At 42.0% G+C, this 24,299-nt stretch overlaps 2 protein-coding genes across 5 annotated transcripts in view; one reads left to right on the forward strand and one right to left on the reverse strand.

Annotated features, from left to right (window-relative positions):
* LRRN3 (leucine rich repeat neuronal 3) overlaps positions 1-637 on the reverse strand; it is a 45,625-nt gene extending 44,988 nt beyond the window's left edge. For 2 of the 3 annotated variants that reach the window (XM_083399686.1, XM_083399687.1), the window contains exon 1: positions 67-485. The gene's annotated coding sequence lies outside the window, so the exon portion shown is untranslated. Of the gene's footprint in view, positions 1-66 lie in introns of all 3 variants that reach the window. The other variant, XR_014502101.1, reaches the window with a different exon arrangement.
* IMMP2L (inner mitochondrial membrane peptidase subunit 2) overlaps positions 1-24,299 on the forward strand; it is a 453,218-nt gene that overhangs the window by 208,111 nt on the left and 220,808 nt on the right. The window lies entirely within an intron of this gene.

Below are 24,299 nucleotides of genomic sequence, written 5' to 3' on the forward strand. Positions count from 1 at the left end.
ATGCATAAATAGTAAACACCATCAAAAAAACCCCCCCCCGCAACTTCCGGTAAACAAGGCACTTACCTTGCAAAAAGAGTAGTTTCAGACCTGGACCCCTCCTGCATATTTGAATCCGTTAGTTCAGGTGACCACATACCGCTGGTGTGATGCTAAGGAGACGGCTCTGGGCACGCAGAGATAGGGCAGGCGATGGTTGTCTCTATAGATCCTGTAATAGGAGGGAAATCTCCGTGCAGCAGGCTCAGATCCTTTTACTTTGAGCAGAGAGCTCTGTGTCGCTGTCGAAAGCTCACAATCCAATGCAGGAGGGGGAGGAGGAGAAGAGAGAGGAGGGGAGAAAAGAGAGATGCTTGCTAGCTTTTCTTCCTCCTCCTCCTCGTTTCCATGGTGGTTACTGGTGCATCGTTCACCCGATCAGTTGTCACACTGACATGGTGCTGCCTGCTCAGCGGTCATTAATAACTGAATACCCTTCACTCCCCAGAGAGCAGCCAATAGCCGGAGAGTGCCAAGACGTAGCTGCTGGGGTCTGGTTGGTGGAGGCAACCTGTCTGTTAGATGACATTGCTGCTTAGGGTACAAATAAGCGGGGGAAGAGACCCATTCTCGGCTTCTCGGCATTCTTTTCCCAGACACCAAAGGAAGAGGCATGATTGGATGCGCTGGGCTGTATTTAATGGGTTTAGGGCAAGGACTGAGAGAGCGTTCAAAGAGCATGATCCAAACTAGGTAAATCCCTTCTCAGGCTATGCGAGCTCATTAGTAAATGAAAAAGCATTTCTCTCTCTCTCTTTGCAGAGTTGTGATCTACTTGCAACACCTTGCACTGTATTGCAGCTTCCATATGTTCTACCCCCCCCCCCTTTAATACCTAGGTTTTTGCTTCCTACTGACTGGCAGCCAAATCTATCTTTGCTCATTTCCAAATATGGAGTCACTAAGCAAGCAGCCAGAGAATCGGCAGAATTAGTAAGCAGATAGGTACCCACAGAAATGGCGAGTTTTGTTTCTCCTCCTTATGTGTACAGTTCATTGAATAGCTGTAAATCAGCTGGGGTTTTTTGGTGCGGTTTTTCTTCTTCTTTAGTTTGTTTCATGCTTTTTCTCAATTTCTAGGCAAAGTAACCTATCAGAAACCTAGTCTGAAAATTTGCAGAAATTTAGGACGGGCTCTAAAAATATATATTCTTAGTGCAAAATACAAATCTGCATTGGGTTACTTCTAAAAATAGTCGGATTGCAAAATATTGCTTGCAAGTTCCCCAAGAAGTTTTGGTAATCAACAGGTCAAATCTGAGAAAGGGTTGGATTTACTGTACACATTCACGGATATAGCCCAGCTTTTGGGAGGCCACCCTCTAGTGGAATAAAATAAAACTTCTCTGTTTTCCACAGCATGTCTTGGACAGTCATATGTAATAACAACATTAGGAGTTTTCAGTGACTGCAAGCAATGCCCTTTGAAATAAAATTAATGGTAAAATACTGTAAGCTACTTCTTGTTTTTGCACGTAACAAACACACATTTAAATATAAAAAGCTGTTGCTTCAGTAAGATGGCATACTTCCAGTGCTGTATTGTTGTACAGTTTTACTAGCACTGCAGGGTGTTACATTCTGACTTCACTGGAAATTTTTAAAGGTGGATAGTCAATGTTTCACAGCTCAAACTGGTGGTTTTGAACTGTTAAAATATAATCTAAGATCATTATCTAAGTGCTCATATCTCTTGTATTGCCTTTCTAAATCATTAGGATTAAATATAAGCAATCATGTGTTGCTTTCTGAATTATGTCATTCATTCCCCGCCCCCCAAGAAAAGAACCCTGTTTAACAGGATAATTCAGAGAAAGCTGGCTTATACCAAGTTAGACTAATGGCTCATCTCTGTCAGTATTGGCTACACCGGGGTTTCCCAAACTTGGGTCTCCAGCTGTTTTTGGACTGCAACTCCCATCATCCCTGACCAGGGGGAAAGCTGCATACTCCGGCACCATGGGGGGGGGGGGAGAGCAGATGGGGGTGTGGTTGGCGCGTGTCCCAGGGACGTGGCATGCATCCCACGGGGGCGTGGTGCATGTCCCAGGGGCGTGGGGCGTGTCTGTGGGGACGTGGCGCCTGGTGTGGTGGGGCGTGCGCGGCGCATGTCAGGGGGAGCGACCGCAATGGTATCCCCCTCCCCGATGGTGCTGGGGCGGTGCACTCACCCTGCCCCCCTTTCCTCCGCCAGTGTCCCTGACCACTGCTTCTGCTAGCTATGGATGTTGGGAGTTGTAATCCAAAAGCTGCTGGAGAAACCCTGGGCTACACTGATTGGCTGAGGCCTGCCAGAGTTTCAGACAGGAGTCTTTCCAACCTCTACCTGGAGAGTAGAGTGGTACCACTGAGCTATCTATGGGCCTTCCCTTAATTCTGAACATGTTTACTCAAAAGAAACAGCCTAGGACTTGCTGATCAGATGGTTGGCGGTTCGAATCCCCGTGACGGGGTGAGCTCCTGTTGCTCGGTCCCTGCTCCTGCCAACCTAGCAGTTCAAAAGCACATCAAAGTGCAAGTAGATAAATAGGTACCGCTCCAGCGGGAAGGTAAACAGCGTTTCCGTTCGCTGCTCTGGTTCGCCAGAAGCCTCTTAGTCATGCTGGCCACATGACCCGGAAGCTGTACGCCGGCTCCCTCAGCCAATAAAGCGATATGAGCGCCGCAACCCCAGAGTCGGTCATGACTTTACCTAATGGTCAGGGGTCCCTTTACCTTTAAGTTCCACTGTGTTCCATGGAGCTTTCTCCTTACAAGTATAGGTTTGCGGTCTTAAGAGTTTTTTTAAAGCAGGCATTTGAAAATCATATTGGCATTCATTCTGATGTAGTGTTTCACTGCCAGGGGTTGTCTCTGTGGTGAACACTGAAATTCCCTCTGCTTACTTAGGTCTTTCAACACACTTGAATGACGGATATAGCTTTGGATGCTCAAAGGGAGCTGTTCTGTTGAAGTAAATGGGGAAGCAGACAGGCAGGAATTATGTGTGTAGATCTCAGAAGAACCTTGCTTGCATGCGGGCAGCATTTACTAGATCACACAAACTTTATACCTGTACACACTAGAATCCTAAGTTAGATATAGTATGCAATATTTTTGATGGGAGTGTGGGGAGATTGGGAGAGGAATTTCAGGTTGTGCACTTATTAAGTAACTACACAAGTGGTTCATTTTGGTTGATTGCTGTGGACTGTATAATTGGAGGTGTAACTAATCAAACCACTTCAGGTACACTCTCATAAGGGGAGTAAGGTGCTGTAATCTAACATATTTTAAAGCACTTGCTTGATGAATTACAGGTATACTCTACAACAATTCTAAGCAATATTTAAATAATATACTTTATTCATAGCTGATAAATGTTTTAATTTTCAGTTGGATTATTTTTCAAGGATGCTTTAACGATGTCCCAGAATGCTTGCAAAGAAAAATCATTTTTATAACTGAGACAATTATGATGATTAAGCTTCACTAGAGGTTCCTTTCCTGTTGATTTCACTATGATGATTTGTAGTTTTGAAATAGCAGGGTATTCTATTAAACTGGGTATAGAGAGAGAGAGAGAGAGAGAGAGAGAGAGAGAGAGAGAGAGATGTAGGTTTGAGTTTGTATTTAGACATATAATTGAAGCGCTGAGTGAGGTCATCAAAAGTAAAGCAATGGAAGAGCTAATTCCAAGAGCAAAAATCCCACTGGGTGTGTCTGAGCCTTTTTTGTATACAAACTGAAGTAGTTCTTGGATCCCAGTCACTATTCTGCATCTTATCATGATTCCAGCAAAGCTGTTTGGGTCCAGACAAAATCAAACTGGGAATGTATGTCCATCTGGTTTGCAAATTCAAAGGTTCTAGAAGGGATGGAGCAAAAGTAAAATGATGGGCACTGTTGGTGGACAAGAGGGAACCTCACATTTCCAAAGCAAATACATCAGCATGAACAAAGAAGTCCCAGAAGCAAAGTTTCTGTGAATTAGACACATACAACCAAAAATTGAAGGTGAGCTGGTGTGGTGTAGTGGTTAGAGTGTTGGACTAAGACCCAGGAGACCAAGGTTCAAATAAATATATAAATAAGAAGTCCAAGACCCAAATGTGTGCTTGCATCCAAACTATCTCAGATTTATCTCATCCATAAAACAATATTAGGGTCTCTTCTCAATCAAGGTTTGGCAGCTTGAGTACAGAACTGATCAGGGACCAGTTGCTGATGCCTCCACCATAGAGAAGTTCCAAAACACTTGACTAATAATTAATATTGATTGGTCATCAGTTGTCGTTATGTTTGAAAAAGATATTAACTCACCTCTTTTTCAAGGAAACCATTGTAAGCAGGACTGCTTACCATCAACAACAGCATCCGGTCTGTCCTAGGAGCTTGGACATGACCAGTGAGTTAACAGTTTCGTTGTTGTTGTTTTGAATGGTAGATATCTGTACTATAGCACAAACTGCTTTGGACAGCAATCCCAGTTTCAGAAGTTTGGCAGGTTATTTGGTATTGATTTACTTACTTATTTTTCTAAAAGGTCATGTGGCATTTTGGTTTTTTGAGCTGATGGAAGAAGTTAAATTGAAATATGCTGAAGAGAAATTGCTGAAAGTAGGCTATAGGTGGGGAACATGTGACCCTCCAGATTTTGGGGGGACTCCAGCTCCCATCAACCTGACCCAGGAATGATGGGAGTTGTACAACAACATCTAGAGGGATGCAGATTGCCTATCCCTGAAGTAGTTTGTCAAGAGGATTCGAAGTTCATAAATGGCAGGAACAAGCAGCACAAGAACAAGTGGGCAAATGTCTTCTGCAAGTTTTTGCATATGGTTATGATGATTACTCAATAGCGCTCAAGTTAGAATTCTTGCCAAAGAGCATGCAAAGCCTCCCTTAAAAGGAAACTAAAGATTGAGGTGATTCCTGACAGACAGAAGCTATGGTAAATACTGTTGGAGAAATAAAACATATTGAAAATGCTAAAGCCTCCCCAGCTTCAAAAGTAGAAAACAAATCCTCTGGGACTGATGTAAAAACGCAAAGTGTTTCTTCACCAGTTATTAAATTTTATTATTATAAGAATATAACAACCCTCCTTTACTTTCCTTAAGAGGAAAAACACACACACAAACCTTGATTTCTTTTTAAAAGCCTGTTAGTTTTGTTTTTCTCACAACCTGGCAGCAGTGCCATTCCATTGGCTGCAGAGAGAGACCAGAAATTCCTTTCCTTGAACCATTATCATTCCAGCTGGGTGTTATAAGAACTTTATTATAAAGACTACTGCTGGAGTTAGTCTGTTTTCCCCTCCTCTCATTTCCTTTTCCTTTTGTTCTGTGGCTTTTAGACTTCTTCCTTGGGGGACAGGAACTGTCTCATTACTCATATTTGGAAACCACTCTGGGATCTCTTTTTAGCTGAAGAGCAGAGTCAATATGCTTCACATCACACATATTCACACATTTAAAATACTATCAATGGATTTTAGCATATTATGTGGCTTACAGCACAATCCTATCCATGTCCACTCAGGAGTACTCCCAGGTATTTGCGGTCTTCATATGCGTGTGTTTTAAATTTCCCGATTGCTAAATATATTTCAAGACCATAAATCCCCAACAACATTTCTACATTTAATGCAAATTTGTCTCCCATTGTGTTTATAGTCAGCAATTCAAGTGCAAAGGCTTCACTAAATTCATTTGCTATTGGCCAGTGCTAAAACCCTTAATGGTGAAATAGGAAGCTTGAAGGAAAGAAAAATGGGAAAATAAAGAAAGCTGAACTACAGTGAAGTAAAAACGTCTAATAAAGTGAAAGCTTTTTTTTTTTTTACTGCTTTCCTCAAGGATACAATATGTATATGAAATAAAGTTGGAAGGCATCAAAATTATTTAGATGCATAATAGAAAGGCTGTAAAAACGCCTAGTACAAATACTGAAATGCACAATTTCCCCCTTGTTCACAGTGGTATGTGGAAAAGAAAGGAGTGGAAAACTGGTCCTTTCTCCAGACCAGGAATTCAGTCCTAGAAATAATCATAGGGTGGCACATGCAGAAAATGTAAGGTTGGTTTTTTGTTGTTCTTTTGCGGCATTCTCAATAAAGAGCTAAATGAAAACATAACCCAGTTTATGTTCCTTCAACTTTCCAGGCATTTAATTTCCTAAAATATAACAGCAGGACTCAAAAGTGACAACAGATGAAACAGCGAAACATGCTTATTATATATAGCTTTTTCTTTTACTGATCATTATGGAAGGCTCAGTCAGCTTGTTAGTTCTGTTAATTTGGGGAAGTTATAGATACATTCAGATTTAGTAGAATAGTAGATTTGTAAAGTTGGAAGGGTCCCTCAGGGCCATCTAGTCCAACCCCCTGCAATACAGGAATCTTTTTTCTCAATGTGGGGCTCAAACCAACCCTGAGATTAAGGGTCACATGCTCTACCATCTAAGCTATTTGTTTTCAAAATATTTCTCAATTCTATTATAACCCAGGATGTATATTCAGACCAGTCAGTTGGAATGATTTCAGAGAGATGTTAGTTAATATGGCCTTCTCTCAGTGGCGTAGCGTGGGTTGTCAGCACCCGGGGCAAGGCAAGTAATTTGCACCCCCCCCCCCGCTGCACTGTCCCTCCCCCAGATAGTCCCTCGCTCTCTCTCCGCACCGCACCACACCGCACCGCACGCCTGGCACCCTCCCCTCCACAGTGGGCGGCGACCCGGCGGCTCGGATCGGATTCGCACAGCCAGCACTGCAGTGAGAGAGAGTGAGTGAGCCAGGTAGGGGCAGAGAGCTGAGAGTGCGAGCGCCCCCCCCAGATGTTGCACCCAGTGCAGCCGGCCCCCCCGCACCCCCCACGCTACGCCACTGCCTTCTCTTTCCCTGCCAGGAAGAGAATGAGAATATCTGTGATGAGTTCAGCAGCCATGTGCAATTTGAACTTCCCTTATTTGCAGAAATTTTATTTATGTACTCAAGGCAGTGTACTTGACTGTCCTCCTCAGTTTTACCCCCACAATGTTAATCACACAGCTACCTACAAAAACGTATGTCTGAGGGACACTGTTATGACTAAAGAGGAATGAGCAAACATTGCTACTTGGGAGTAAACTCTACTCCCAGCAGGTAGGTGAGTGGCGGATTTGCCACTGCAAATTTTAGGTAAACAGCAGCCCTTCCTACCAGCCTTTGGGAAACCATGTTTTGCTACTTGTACTAATGCTGCTGCTGTCATTAGAGCATGATGAAGAGTCATAGCTCAGAGACAGGGTATCTGCCTTGCATGCAGAAGGTTGCCAGTTCAATCCCAGGCATCTGTATCCTTTATAGGACTGGGTTTGTCCCATGTGAAACACTGGCAGTCAAGTACTGAACTGGATTGACCAATAGCCTAATGCAGAACAAGGCAGCACCATATATTCGTAGCATATTTCTCATTACGTTAAGTAGAGGAGATGGCTGAACCTTGTTATAAAGTTTGAAGGTGCTTATGTGGACATAAACCAGTGCATACTTCTTCAGTTTGAAAGACTGGAAAGTTTTACACGAACAACTTTTATTCGCCAGAATGAATAGAAGTACTGTATCAAAACTCTGTCCTGTCCCCTGCCTCCCCTCCAAAGGAAAGTTGACACTTAAATTTTAAGCAATCAGAAAAAAATATCTCCCCCCTCATTTTTTTAAAAAACTGACCATATTATAGAATTTTCATTTTTTCCCCTTAGTCTTTTACAAGGAAGTTCTGTAAATGTGTGAGAGTCCTCTTTATAGGATATTTAATTTAAAAAGCCAGTAAAGCTGAATATTATTGCAGTGTACATCACTGGGGGGGAAAGAGAAAAAAAGAGGACAAGCTGCTGTTAGTTTATATTGAGTATTATCTTACTGTAAACCCTTATGTTGTTTGTGTTTTTTAAATCAGGGCTAAATCTTTAAAGGACAGAATTACTTTTTATGCAAATGCTTCTTTGCTTTTGCTCCATAACTTGGAGAATGTACATACAGCGGTACCTCGGGTTAAGAACTTAATTCGTTCCGGAGGTCCATTCTTAACCTGAAACTGTTTTTAACCTGAAGCACCACTTTAGCTAATGGGGCCTCCTACTGCCGCTGCGCCGCTGGAGCACGATTTCTGTTCTCATCCTGAAGCAAAGTTCTTAACCTGAAGCACTATTTCTGGGTTAGCGGAGTCTGTAACCTGAAGCGTATGTAACCCGAGGTACCACCGTACTTGGAGAATGAAGCACCAGAAGAAACTGGTTTTAGTCATGTAGGTGGAGAGTTCTGGATGTTAGTGAAGATGGGGCCCTGAAACAAAATGTTGCAGTGTGGAATGTTTCTGTTTAGGCTTCCTGCTTCTCTGCTCATTCCGTTCTTCTTCCTCACCTCTCCCTTTCAATTGTCAACCAGCATTCTGCAGCCACCGAAAAGGCTCGCTCCTCATTTAACTGTTCTGGGATTGTTTTGGCAGGGACGCGGGTGGCGCTGAGCCTCTTGGACTTGCTGCTCGAAAGATCAGCAATTTGAATCTATGTGACAGGGTGAGCTCCCGTTGCTATGTCCCAACATCTGCCAACCTAGCAGTTTGAAAGCACACCAGTACAAGTAGACAAATAGGCATTGCTATGGTGGGAAGGTAAACAGTGTTTCCGTGCGCTCTGGCACTCATCACAGTGTCCCGTTGTGCCAGACACAGTTTAGTCATCCTGGTCACATGACCCGGAAAGCTCTCTGTGGACAAAAGCTGGCTCCCTCGGCCTGAAAAGCAAGATGTGTGTCGCACCCCATAGTCGCCTTTGACTGGACTCAACCATCCAGGGGTCCTTTGCTTTTTTACCTTTACCTCTCGTTTTGGTTCCCACGTCTTATTGTTTAGTGGAGCAGTTATGAGTATCCATTTCCATCTACCTTATTTTATTTTTCCAACGTAGACTATGAACAGCTCCATGCAGTACTCTTGTATGTTAGCGGTGTGCTTTTGTCTGCATAAACATGAGTCAGTATGAGCGTATAGACCTTGACTATCAAATTTGAAACTCAGCATCATGGGCGTAGCCAGGGAGGCTCAGGGGTGTGCAGCTGCCCCCTCCTAAATCAAATAAATAAATAAAAATACTTCACCAACTTGACCAATTGCATTTCAGAGAACTCGGTTATGCCCCAACATAATGCCTGCCCCCCTTAAAATAAATCCTGGCTTCACCCATGCACGGCATATTATTTGGTTTCAGTGATGTTCACATTCACTATTGAAAGAACAACAGCAGAAAAAAAGAAATAGATGAATGGCAGGATTTGCTCTGTTACTCATGAATGAAATTCTAGCGCCTTTTCTACAGTTCTTGTAGAAAGCTCATCTTTTGGCAAAGATAAGCTTTGGTTATAATTAGGTGCATAATTTACCAGCATATACAGTATACACATGCACACAAACATTTTAGACACTGCAGCTGTGATCATGAAGGTATTTAAACTTACTGTGGACTGAAATCCCAAACTGCTGCAAAACAACACATTAAACATCACATAAATAGAAACCTCAGTGTTTTGACTTTCCCAACCTAGTTAATCATTTGCTTTTCCCTAGGCTGAACTTGACTGAATGCTGTGATGGGGGTGGCATATGGCTGGTAGAAGTTACTAGATTTGTTCTATTTTAGGAATGGAAGCAAGTAGTAAAAATTTGTCCCTTTTCTACCCTGAGCCGATATACCAAAATACTTAGTACTTAGCACCGTGGGGGTTTTTTATTTACTTTTTCTTTTTTCTTTTTGAGAGTGGGGGCAGGGGGAAAGAGAGAAGTAAAAGACAACATAATAGCTGTCTTTAAATATTTGAAGGGTGGTCACATAGATGACAGAGCAAATTTCTGATATGGAATACATTAGGAAGTATTTCTGATGCAAGCTGTTCAATAGGGGAACCGACTATCTGCGAATGTGGTGGACTTCCTTAAAGTTTTTATGGTGTGTTTTTTTTATTCAAACAAACATCAAGCTATAATTAAGAATAAAAACAGTTATAAAAGGAGGAAGAATAAAACTTCAAAATAATAAAATAATAATCATGATAATCAGCCCTATGCTTTTAACTGGTAATAAGGCTTAATAATAAGATTTATAAGTTTCCACAATGGTTGTATTCATTTCAGAACAATTGCTGCCTTTTGGATCAATGCCCGCCCCCTTCCAAGTGTTTTGGAAAGAGTTGGAAAGACATATTCTTTCCTTAGAAGTATAGCCTAATTCAGCCATCAATCAGAGTTCCTGACTCTGTGGAGGTAGCTATGTACATGTTTGCATGCATAAACCTCCTTCAGACAGAAGCCAATCATGCACCAGCCAAGGACATTGGCATCTAGGCAGTGTGGCCATTCCATGTGGATCACCCATTCACATATCCATTCTTACCCATTCTCACCCAAGAATGTATGAATATGGCTTTTCTTTTGTAGACCAGGTTGGAATCATAACAGATCACACCAGTATCTAGACTTGGAAGATCGACACTCTCAGTGTCTGTAAGTCAGTGGCTAAGTGGTCGGGAACACATTAGCAGTTTCCACATAGGAATCAATGGAAATCATTGACTCGTTATGTGAACGCTCCCCCAACAAACGGTTCCCTGATAAACCATTGTGTTCAAATAGTGAGACCTGTGTATGCAAGTTTAGCACATTATTTGCATTTTAAAAAATATTTAGCCCACCTTTCAGGGTGCACTGTCCTCAGAAGGCAACTCGAAAACAGCCTTCCCTAATCTGGTACCCTCCAACTCTCATCATCCCTGACCATTGGTCATGCTGGCTGGGGCTAATGGGAGCTTTAGTCCACATCACCTGGAGGGCTCCAGGTTAGGAAAAGCTGCTCCAAAACAGCAGTTTTCCGTGTGTTTTATTATGTACATGCTAAAACATGTAAATTACATTGAAATGTAATGCCAAGGGATACATATGATGAGGGGTGTTTTACAATAAGCAGACATTGCTGTCGATGTGATTGATGTAATTGTCTGAAATTTGCCGTGATGAAAGAGAAGAGAACCACATCTCTGTAGAGAAAGCAGTACACAATAGCATCAAGTAGTCTAGTCTCTGCCGATAAAATGTAAACAAGACCCTCAAAGGTGCAAAGAAACCACTTCAGGTATTCTGTACTCACTCTGTTTATTCACAATTGTGCGGTTGCTACTTGAGAGACAATGACAAATTTCAGTTGCCTCTCCTCAGTGCAGCAGTCTTTTCAGTGCTCGTAGTTCCAAAGAGCTGTTTGTATGGACTAGGAGCCGCATTTACACCCAGATGCTGGGGAGATATGCAGCAAACTGCTGTCTTTGTTTTCCTGTTGCTTCATCAGTACAGCAGGACCAGCCTTTAGGTATCAGCTGGGTACCCTGTACAGTGGTACTTCTGGTTAAGAACTTAATTTGTTTTGGAGGTCCGTTCTTAACCTGAAACCGTTCTTCACCTGTGGTACCACTTTAGCTAATGGGGCCTCCCCCTGCCGCTGCACCGCTGCCGCACGATTTCTGTTCTCATCCTGAAGCAAAGTTCTTAACCCGAGGTACTATTTCTGCGTTAGCGGAGTCTGTAACCTGAAGCGTCTGTAACCTGAAGCATATGTAACCCGAGGTACCACTGTAGGTGCATGGACTTCAGCCATATCCATCGATGCTGATCGCTGATTGCTGATGCTAGCTGGCTCTTGCTGATTACTTTCAGGTAAGGTTATCAGAAGACTAAATTCAGAGCTGTGAAGGGGATCCAAAATCTGCATTTGTCATTGTCTTGGTTCACAAATCCATAGACATGTAATAACTAGAGCCTTTCAGACATTGGTGAACATTCGGGAAATATCTTTTGTCTCTGCCAGGGCAAAAGTGACAGTTGTCTTGAGGGTGTGTGTGATAAGCATTTTGTCTAGCCAGGCCCCCCAACAAACCAGAAACTAATTTCTGATCTGAGACTAAGATTGTGCAATTCCATAATCATGGGTTTACTTTTCTTTCTATGATGCCATTGTTCATACAGTGCCATTGATATTACAATTAAGTACCACCCTGTTGTACAATTAAGAGACCACCCTGTTGGTGACAATTCAGAACAAAAGATTGATGCTGAACTTGGGTGATAGTAATTTCTGGTAATGGCCAAAACGGGCTTAGATTTCATTTGTATTCAAGCCTATTTGCTTACATCTGAACGCCGACTTAGCTTCAGGCTTGTACATATCTGATACACCAAACGGAGCAATAAATCTTTAAAAGATATAAATGTTTACAGTAGCAACACAACTTGCAAATAGAATTTTTAATGCGTGTTTTTAATTTGCTCTTTTTATTTGAAAACCATAAATAGTGCAAATTGTCTTTGAGTCAAATGATATCATCCATTTAGAAGAAGATAGATTAGATATTTCAGTGAAACGGCAATATCTTCTGCTGGGGAAGAAAGAAAAAGATTTATGCATCTGTGTAATTTCTGCAGATTACTATGTTTAGTAAAAGTTCACTTTAGCAAGAGGAGAGAAGAGTTTGGCTTCACCAATTATTTTGTTTCGGTCCTACCAAACTAAGGGCTGTTAAATACATTATAATCCTGTAAGTGGTGGACTTTGGCAGCTCAAATTTCAGTGATGCCTTGTGAGATGCCAAAATCCTGCACCCCCTACCTCTTGCCTTGGACTTCATAGTTGCAATGCCTGCACCTGGTGTGACCATACCAATCATGCTCCTAATAATAATATTAATATTAATATTAATATTAATATTAATATTAATTTTTTTATTTATATTCCACCCATCTGACTGGGTTACCCCAGGCACTCTGGGCAGCTCCCTGCAAAATATTTTTTTAAAAACCCTCAAACATCAGATCCACTTGTGATCTTGTGTGTTTCAGAACTGCAACACAATTGGACTGAAAATTGGTACCCAGTCATAGCTTGATGTGTTACTGCACTTGCTTGGAACAAGTATCTTTCTTCACATTAGCAAACTAGTTCTCTATGTTCTGTGAATAAGCCCTTCCCAAATGACATGGGGGGGAAATAGCTCAAGCACTAGGGGAACTTTCCCCCAATTCAAGCCTGGCTGTATTTGCCAGATAACTTGCAGGTCAATTAGCCAGGTTGGAGCTGGCCTAGAAACTAGCATGTTTCCCAAAATACACACAGCGCGTCAGGATAGTGAAGTTACCTTGTAAGGTAGCCTGGGGAGCAACAGAGAAAATGAGTTTTATTAAGATAGTAAAACACAATGACAACTTGATCATTAATGTGAAGCATGTCCCATAGATGGAAGGGTAAAGATGGAAAGACAACTGAGACAGTGTCAAGCCAGAGAGGCGTTGTGGTGCTACTTTGGCAGTGGGAGGGGGCAAGGATAGAGTTGGTGGTGTGGAATGGGAAGGGTGGTAGAACCAGAAGCAGAGAGAGGTGTGCCCTCCCTTCCTTATATTCTGTAGGAAGCTGAAGAAGGTAGAGTGGTGAACCTTAGCATTAGGCTAAGTCCAAAAGGTAAGAGAAGAGACTTTCCTGGCCGTGGGGTCGCCATATTAGGCAGTCTACTGGAAATGTGAGTCCCCAAAAAGTTGTGCTCTCAGTCTCAGGTAACATCTCCTTTAGCAAGTTTCAGTTCATTTGGCCTTTTAAATAAATGCTAAGTGTTTTATCTTGTGAACTGCCCTGAGATCTTAGGATGAAGAGCAGTATATAAATCATCATCATCATCAATCATCATTTAAGTTTTATTTCTCTTTCAGTTATACCCTTGGCACAGAAAAATGGATAATGGTTTCTTTTTTATTTATGTAACTTGTTCCAGTATGGCTCTTGCTTCTGCATGGGAGTGGCCTATTGGCAAACCGTTTGCAATGGTGATGCAACCCTGTTGTTGAAGAAAATAAAACACTGAAGGAAAGTGCCAACTATCGTAGCTGGTTAAGCACATTTAACTAAAACTTTTCTCATATCTCAAGATTTTTTTTCTTTTTCTTTCCCCCCTTATCTCTGTTTTACAGGAGTCTGGGTAAACTGGTGATATAGGATGCAAAGTTTTGGGTATTGCTTCACTGAGGTTTTCAACAAATTGCTAAAATTGCTGCCAGCTAATCGCATGTAACCAAGGCAGAATGCTTCTCACACACTGCTGTTTGCATCTCAGAAGCTGTCAGTGATACCAAGTTCCCTCAGCCTGACTGGTGTAAACACACAGGTTTAAGTGCCTGTGCTTCTTTAATTTTCCGCTGCCAAAAATTTACTCAGAATGCTTTGAAAGCCTCCTGGTAGCATCCATTGTAGTAGTAGGCACCAACACTAGAGACAGGATGAACTTTAAACTAAGATTACTGGGTTATTATAGGGATAAACAAGGCAACAAGGGAATACTCACATATTGGGTTCTTAAAGTGTTTGTTCACCATTTCTGAAGACCCAAGAGACACTGCTGCTGACAACAGCCTCTTAAGTGGCTTTTGCCTCAGGCCAAATCCCCATAACCTCTGCCTTAGCTAGCTACTTCCACAACTCAGTCCAGCCACAGTGGACAATCTGCCTCTGAACCCCAAAGCTCTTCTGGTTAAACTTCCAGCTGCTTGCACAGCTTAGCCCAATTGTGTGACTCTCCTCTGGCAAGACAGGGCAACCTCTCAGATGAACTCAGCCGCTAGCTCCCTTATTCTGATAATCACCAGACAAGTATTACAAGCCTCAATCCTCACCCCACCCCAGCTATTCTCTGGCATATTCCTCAGCCACCTCTCTTCAGACCTAAAATTCCTACATTGCAGGGGGTTGGGCTAGAACTAGATGACCCTGTGTGTTTTATTCTAGGACACCATAAGTGCAATCCTTGGAAGAGGGTAGATTTGAAGTCAGGCTTTATTTATTTGAATACCATAAACACTCCTGCAGGCCGTAGTCTTTGTGACTTGCTTGGTGTCCTAATGAAAACATATCTATCAGGTTGCATAGCTCTTGGGGATTGGGGGTGGATGAATTCATCTAGATCAGTGAAGACAGTGAGTGCGATCTGTTGATATTGCAAAAAATCACACCACTTTCTTGTTAATCAATTCTGTAATAAATTCCGTTGATCTAAATGGTTGCTGTGGCGAGCATCATAGTTCCTCATTTGCAGAAACAAGCACATGCATCTAAGAACTTGATTGGGGCATGGTTCCCATAGTTCCCAGACATATGCAAATGTGTGTTTAAAGGTAATTCCCCCCCCCCCGTCCTTTACATACCACTGTGAGAAACACTGTTGTAGCAATCGTAAGTGCTACCCTATATTGTGGGTGGGTCATCATACTTCTTCAAATGTGGAGAGGAGGAGAGATCGTATTTGATTAAAAAAAGACATGCATCTTAGCACAAAACACCCATAAATTGGCTGAAATATTTATAGGAGGAAACTAGACATATCTGCACTATAAACATAAAGAAAAAGTGGAAATACTTAAAAGTGTTAAATGTGGCGCTGGAGGGAAACAATTAAAAGTAATGAATGGGAGGTTGGTTAGGCTGAAACAAAGCAGAATATCAGGAGGAAAAAAATCTTTCTGAGAATGGGTTGCATTAAACTGTGAAGTAATCTCCCCAGGGGAGTAGTAAAAGCCACATGGTTTAGCACATTAAATAAGTCACTAACAAAACTCTAGGAATTTCACTATAAGGTATGAGGTTGCTAACAAGAAAATCAGCTACATCACATGCTCGACCCATTTTCCTTCCCAGTAAAAGTTGTGGCACTGTTTTAAGTGGTTTTTTAAAAAACTAAAATAAAATAAGGCTTACTTTCTTGCTTGCTTTGAGATGGGCTTCCCCCTTTTTATGATATTAGAAAAGAGTAAGGTTTGATTTCATATTGCCAGCGTGAGGTCCTCTGGTGGATGAGGGCAGGAGTAGTCTTTTCCAGAGACTCCCCACTTTTTCCTCTTACCTTGACGAAGCAAGTCAGATCACTCTTTCTCATGCGTTCCTTTCATCTAGGCTTCTTGTTTCTTTTCTTCTTCTTACCTTGGTCCCATCTTCACCTCCTCCTGCCTTCTGCTCCTTGGAATCCTACTTTCCAAAAACAAAACAAAACAAAACCCAAACCTTTTTTTTTTTTTTAAATCCTCTTTACTTTCTATCATCTGATGGACACTTCAGAAAAGAGGAAGGCAGTTTCAGCTTCCCTGCTTCATGGAGGTAATCGTTCACTCTCTTGTGACTCCACACTTCATGATAATGATGTTAGGGAAGTAGGCACTTCCTTTTTGAAAAGAAGGAAAAGAAGAAGAAGAAGAAGAAGAGGAGGAGGAGTTTGGATTTGCTATCCCGCTTTATCACTACCCGAAGGAGTCTCAAAGCGGCTAACATTCTCCTTTCCCTTCCTCCCCCACAACAAACACTCTGTGAGTGGGGCTGAGAGGCTTCAAAGAAGTGTGACCAGCCCAAGGTCACCCAGCAGCTGCATGTGGAGGAGCGGACCCGCGAACCCGGTTCACCAGATTACGAATCTACCGCTCTTAACCACTACACCACACTGATGGTTTGAACTTGGCAAGTACGTAACAACTGACTAGGGAGCCGCCTACTTCCACAAAAGATTACTTCTTCCTTCATTCACCAGGTGGAGACAGATCCCAACCCGATGACCCTATGCTGGTGGTATATATCTGCACTTCAGATGAGTACCAATCCTACTTCTTACTTGTAGGTAACTAGCAACTACATTTCTACTACTTCCACAGACCATCTTGTTAATTATCTGCTACTTTCATGGTAGACTGCCCTACTTTGTTTGGCCTCATAACTCAATTCAATCTTTTCCCTTTCATTATTTTCTAGTCTGGGAGGCTCCCAACTGTGCCATCTTTTTTTTATAATACAGGAGCAAAGAGGCACATTAAGTTGGAAGACAGCAGGACAGCAGGAACAATGCAACTCAACTGCCCTACATTACATATCTGCTAACTCCATTGATTAGACGACAGGTCACAGCTAACAATCCACAGAGAGTATTTTACAGTGTTTTCTTACAGAATGCAACCCTTAATTGACTGCTTTATGAAAAGGATATGGATGCTTTTGAAACAAAATTGAAAGAAATTTTCTTTCATTGTTAAAAGCACATGTAGGGAGCATGTGGCTTGCTCTGTTTTGTTTATGTTCTTCCTCAGATACGTTCATATTTCTTGTCATCTATTCAAAGTAAAAATAAAAAAGCACAAAAGCTAGATGCAGATGTTTAAATACTGGAAGCCTGAGCTAGGATCCAAACAATAGCTTAAGCTCATGCAAGTGTCCTGAATCATCCGGTGTCAATTTGACATTTTCCTAATGCCATGTCACAAACTTCTTGAGAGTCCTTCTGGGGTGTATGTGTGTGTGCAGTTTAAAATAATAATTATGAAAAACTATTTCTAAAATGCATAAAGGTAAAGGTAAAGGATCCCTGACAGTTAAGTCCAGTCGCAAATAACTCGGGGGTTGCAGCGCTCATCTCGCTTTACTGGCCAAGGGAGCCGACGTTTGTCTTCAGACAGTTTTTATGCGTCATGTGGCCAGCATGACTAAGCCGCTTCTGGTTAAACCAGAGTAGCATACAGAAATGTGGTTTACCTTCCCGCCGGAGCAGTACCTATATATCTACTTGCACTTTGACGTGCTTTCTTACTGCTAGGTGGGCCCAACAACGGGAGCTCACCCCATTGCTGGGATTCGAACCGCGGCCTTCCGATCGGCAAAGCCTAAGAGGCTCAGTGGTTTAGACCACAGCTCCACCTGCGCATAAGGACGCATAAATGCATAAGGAGTCCAAATAAATACAAGAGATTCCCCACTTCAGAAATATCAATCTTCAACTTGTGGGAAATGATCAGAACAGTAACAGGAGGTAGATCTGCTACACACACACACACACCTTTGCTGTTTACTAATCCAGAACATGCAATGAGGGTTTTTTGTCCTGGTAAATAAATAAGGCAGCAAATAATAGCATATCTAATTATAGCCCCAAATTGTACTTGTTTCTGCTATAGGAGAAATCCAGGGCTCAAAATTAAATTTCATCTTCTGACTGCTTGCTCACAGGTAACCGTGTTCAGATGAAATTGGTATGGCCAACACACCAACACTTTAGTCACATGCGCTGATTTTAACAGAAAGTGTTTTATATGCATTCATTCAATCCAGGTTAATGCATTTCAAATGTGTTTATATGAATCTTTGCTTTTAGAACATCCTCTTGTAAATCATTCATGCAAGACTTTGCATTCTCTCGTGCGCTCGATAGATCTACATTTCTGTTATGAATTCTAAACAGATGATTGTGCCTACAAATCCAGCAAGTATCCAAAACAAAAATACATACGTGGCGGCTACAGCCAGCCACTTGAATATGACAGAATTTAATTTGTATCGGATATGTGCAACTTTTGCTTCTCTGTGCGCAGAGTATTTTGCTGAACAAAAGAAAGGGGGGGAAATATAATCAGCTCTAAACTATGAGTTTATGGGATAGCATAGTTAATATATTCCAGAATAATATGTTAAAACATGGATAGAAGATATAATTTATCTTCAAAGGTATCACCCACCAGCACCTCTAGATCACCTTAAGATGATGATGATAAGCATTTATATAGCACATTTCAAGCATCCAAAGTGATTCACATATCTCAGTCATCCTTAAAAAGCCTTGCAGGTTATGGCATTATTATTACCACCAAGTTGCAGGTGGTTGCTTGAAGCTGAGAGAAGAGTATCTTGCTGTGATAACAGTCTCACTGCATTCATTTCTCTCCTGATTTCGACACCCGCTTAGTCACTTGGGAATCAATTGTTAAGCAACCCAGCATTATACCTGCATGTGTGAACAAAGCTATTAGCATCTGTGTAAATATTCTACGGGAAGTGGGTGGCACTGTGGGTTAAATCACAGAGCCTAGGACTTGCTAATCAGAAGGTCGGCGGTTCGAATCCCCCTGACAGGGTGAGCTCCCGTTGCTCGGTCCCTGCTCCTGCCCACCTAGCAGTTCGAAAGCATGTCAAAGTGCAAGTAGATAAATAGGTAGCACTCTGGCAGGAATTTAAACGGCGTTTCTGTGTGCTGCTCTGGTTCACCAGAAGAGGCTTAGTCATGCTGGCCACATGACCCAGAAGCTGTACTCCGGCTCCCTCGGCCAATAAAGTGAGATGAGCACCGCAACACCAGTCGGTCACAACCAGACCTAATGGTCAGGGGTCCCTTTACCATTACCTAAATATTCTACACTGGTTTTCCCCATATTATTGTTGTTGTTGTTTAGTCATTTAGTCATGTCCGACTCTTTGTGACCCCATGGACCAGAGCACGCTAGGCACGCCTGTCTTCCACTGGCTTCCGCAGTTTGGTCAAACTCATGCTGGTAGCTTCGAGAACACTGTCCAACCATCTCGTCCTCTGTCGTCCCCTTCTCTTTCCCAACATCAGGGTCTTTTCCAGGGAGTCTTCTCTTCTCATGAGGTGGCCAAAGTATTGGAGCGTCAGCTTCAGGATCTGTCCTTCCAGTGTGTGGACACACTGTCCTTCCAGTGAGTGGACACACACGATACTGAATAATTTAAATGATTTTTAAATCTTAAGAGATGAAAATACCTGAACTGTTTCTTATACCTTTGGAGAGAAGAAATCAGGGTTTGTTTACGCTGTAAATGTTATTTCACACTTCAGTCAGTTACCTTACTGTGTAATAAAATACCCTGAAATTAAAATGACCCTTCTTCACAAAATATTACTGTAGGATTCATTTACTATCAAGCTGCCTTGATTTCATCTTATTCCTACTGGAACAGAAAATGATGTCCGACTAATGCATCTGGAGTGGGTTTTTAAGCTGTTGAAAGCACTGTTGTGAAATAAATGGCTTCTGCTTTTGGCCTCAATTACATCTCAAGATCCCCTAGTTCTGCATTCTAACCTGCAGTCCATATACCCTACATTTCCATTTGTCAATGATGATGTTTAGCATGTGTGTATGTGTGTGTTGTACAAGCTGCTCTATAGAGATTTGTTTCATGTGTAATAGGTGAGATTAAAGCACTATTTAAGAAACAAAAATGCAAAAAACTGAAATCCACTTATTTTTGAATATTCAAGTCTAACCAAAACTATTATATTTCATAATATCTATCTATCTGTCTATCTATCTATCTATCTATCTATCTATAAAAGGTAAAGGTACCCCTGCCCGTATGGGCCAGTCTTGACAGACTCTAGGGTTGTGCGCTCATCTCACTCTAGAGGCCGGGAGCCAGCGCTGTCCGCAGACACTTCCGGGTCACGTGGCCAGCGTGACAAAGCTGCTCTGGTGAGCCAGCGCAGCACACATGGAAACGCCGTTTACCTTCCCGCTAGTAAGCGGTCCCTATTTATCTACTTGCACCCAAGGGTGCTTTTGAACTGCTAGGTTGGCAGGCGCTGGGACCGAGCAGCGGGAGCGCACCCCGCTGCAGGGATTTGAACCGCCGACCATGCGATCAGCAAGTCCTAGGCACTCAGGTTTTACCCACAGCGCCACCCGCGTCCCTATATATATATATATACACAGCCTTAAAAAAGAAAAGAAATCAGCACACAACTGGACAGCATAGCTTAATTGTATACTTAAAGTTTATCTTAAACATTATAATATGTGGCCTCATCGGCACTATACATATTAAGCAGTATCATAGGTCTTTAATCAGTAATGGCTTTCCTGAAAGAGTCTTGGGAACTGTAGTTTGTTAAGGGTGCGGAGAGTGTTTAGGAGATCCCTATTCACCTAATAGAGCTTTAATTCTCAGAGTGGTTTAACAGTAAATCTCTGGAAGAGGTTTGCTAAGGAATGCAGTTAAATGAGTCAGTTGAGATGACTCATTCCCCACAATGCACCTGCAGGCATTTTGTGACTCTCTTACCTGTGTTACTGGGCAGATCTGGCAAGTAACTGCGTATAGAAGGGCTCAGATTACAGTCATGGCAGAAGATTGCAGGAGTTGTTGAAGGCTATGTGTTGGAACTGTGGATTTGAGTGAAGACTTTCTGAAGAGATTGGGGAAGAAGTTGGAAACTTGCTGCTCTTCAGAACTCAGAGAACTCTGTCAGTAGCGGGACTTTGAAAGCAACTGAACTTAGAACTTGGCTGTGGACTTTAACCCAGCAAGGACTTTGAAGTAAAGAACCCTCTCTGGGCTCAGAGAGAGAAGACTATTTGTAGCATCTGTTAATAGTGTGTGTATGTATAGTGGTGTATGTTGGTGTTGGCCTACTAAACACAACTCTGCTAAACAGCTATGTTCTGTAGTGATCTTAACTGCTTGATTACGCTTCTGCGGTGCATATACCCAACACCTGTAACAAGGTTGATCCTAGAAATGCAGTGCTTCTCTTTGATATCAAAGTTTCCAAAGATGTACAATATGTGCTATTTTCAAAAGCTTTTCATCTCTTATTCTGCTACATGTCTATATGTGTCTGTATGTTTTCTAACAACAGTGGTGTGGCAGATGTACCTTGTGTGAGCCTCCTAGTGATGGGAAAAGTAAGGAGTTAAAAGTTAGAACTTGACAGTTTAACTATCAAGATAGGACTTGACTGTCTGTGAGAACTCAAATAGGGCTTGTCTGTCAGTGAGTTACAGGTTGGAAAATGCCAAGATAGGGATCAGTTTAGAACCTGGTAAGTCCAAGCAACTCATGCCATTAGCTCTTGAAGGGTCCATCAGTCAGCCTGCAATAACTTGTAAATGTTGCTCATTTTAGTACTTTAAAATTTCAAGCTGTCTTCTGTGCCTTGGCAGAAAAAGGTGGTATACAAATGCATCTAATAATTAAATAAATGATAACCTGTCTTTGGGGCAGAATTTCCCCGGCGTCGCTTATGAAAGTGCTCTTGAAGTTCAGAAAACCTTATCTCAACTCCACTGACACCTGAATATCTCAATGACATTTGGAGTCGAGCAGAAAAAATATAGAGCTCTATTATTCTTATCTGACTTCATCTAACACTAACAGCTTGATGCTATGCTCGTTTGCTCTGGGTCCCACTCTGAAGAAAGTTGCACTTCAAGTAAGTGTGGATAGAACTGTAGTCCAAAGGCCAATTCAAGTCTTAAGGTTCTAATAAGAATGTTGGTGAAAAGTGTTTTAGTAAGTTGGAACCAAATTAATATTACAACCCTAAAAATATTTTCTCAAAAATAAGTCCTATTGCATTCAATGGCCTTCACTTGCATGACTCATCTCTGCCTTTTTACCTCCCTCTTCCGCCTCGCCTGCTTCAGCTTCTCCTCTAATTATTGATTACTCTCTGCCACAGACTCTCCCCACTCACTGAGTCCTGTGACACCTTCAGCTTCCCAGTCATCTCCTTCTATCCACTCGTTGTTGTCCCACCACCACTCCCCAGGATCTGAGCCTTCTTCCCTTGGTGGTTCCGCAGTTGGTTCCTCCCACCATTCCTCTGTGTCCAACCAGTCCATGACAATGAAGTACTATGGTGTAAAATGTGTTTAGAAGGAAACTGTCACTTGTCAATGGCACCCTCTCAACTTTGCAGCTGTGTTTTTCTTTACATGTGTGAGAGGAAACACTATAAAAGCTATATAATGTAAGAGTTTACTTAAATGTTGTGTTGAGGGGGAGAAAAGTGATATGTTCGGATTCATAAAATGTAATCTATCATCATTAAGCTACTTACACCAAAGGAGCATAATTTAAGTAAGTGAATTATTCAACAACAAGCTTGATGGCTGTTAAATTACAAGCCCATGTTTTAGCAGCATCACTGATGATGGCAGGATTACTCTAGAGCAGGACTAAAAAGCATTAAAATACTTTAATTTCTCATTTTTAGCAATAAGGTAATACAAGTAATTCTGCAATTTCCAAAGAACTCTTTTAAATATCCATTTTTTGGTTGGCTACCTATTTGATTTTTGTGGGTCACTTCCAAATATGCTTTGTGTTTAGATTTGCAAAATTTGAAAAGCCACAATGCAATCAGTTCCAGTTAGATGGGTTTGGTGCTCTTCATGCATCCTGCCCCACCCCAGCATCCACACAATATTGTTGCATAAAGATGCCATCCTGTACCCCCCCCCCCACCCTCAGTTTAATCTGGATTTATAATTTTCTGGGAGAATGTTGCCAGTGATCCATTTGAAAATTAGCCCCCATCTGGAAGCAGCCCTGAGGTCTTCGCTGATTCTCTTAGTGTGCAGAGGTTCATTGGTTGTGATCTTAAGTTGGAGAATATCCTGATTGAATGAACACTTGTGTTGTTATAATGACTTGATCTGCCACTAACTCAATAACTATACTGGGGTGCTTGCCAATAAAAAAACAAACAAACAAAAGCCCTGCAGTAATTTTTGACACTTGTATATAGCTGCTGTTTGAATACAAGTGTAGCATCCTTCTCAAGTGTGCTAGCAGGTCTCCCTTCTTTTCTAATCTTCAAGGTATGTGTGGTACTTGGAGAGCCTTTCCAAATCACACTTGTGTTTCAAAATCAGCAGGTACTTCTTCAAATACTCTCCATGCCTGTATTGAAGCAAAGCCAACTGAAGTTTTAAGAACTGTGTTGTGGAAGTTAATACAATGCTTCTGAAAGAACCTTGTGTAGGACAACAAAAGTGAACTGCTATGCTCAGCTGGTATGGAATAGATCAGCCTGGGCGCTTCACGTAAATGAGGACTGACCTTTTCCTCCCATGGTGCTTTGCTTGCTCAGCCATGCCAAAGTAGCATAAGTACAGTGGTGCCTCGCAAGACGAAATTAATCCATTCCACGAGTCTCTTCGTCTAGCGGTTTTTTCGTCTTGCGAAGCAACCCTATTAGCGGATTAGCACTATTAGCGGTTTAGCGGCTATTAGCGGCTATTAAAGGCTTAAGGGATTAGCGGATTAGCTGCTAAAAGGCTATTAGCAGTTTAGCGCCTTAGAAAAAGGGGGTGGGGAGCGAAAAAACCCCTCAAGAATCGCAAGACATTTTCATCTTGCGAAGCAAGCCCATAGAGAAATTTGTCCTGCGAAGCACCTCTGAAAACGGAAAACCCTTTCGTCTAGCGGGTTTTCCGTCTTGCGAGGCATTCGTCTTGCGGGGCACCACTGTACAAGTTTAGGCAAATTATAGTGGTACAATATGCAAACTTAGATCTGGATTAGGGAACTCGGCACCTGTGGCTAACCAGATGTTACTGGACTCCAGTTCCCATTATCTCTGACCTGGTCTTATTGGGGTTGATGGGAGT

Source organism: Podarcis tiliguerta (genome assembly GCF_965153285.1).
Source record: "Podarcis tiliguerta genome assembly, chromosome: 10".
Lineage (NCBI taxonomy): Eukaryota > Metazoa > Chordata > Lepidosauria > Squamata > Lacertidae > Podarcis > Podarcis tiliguerta.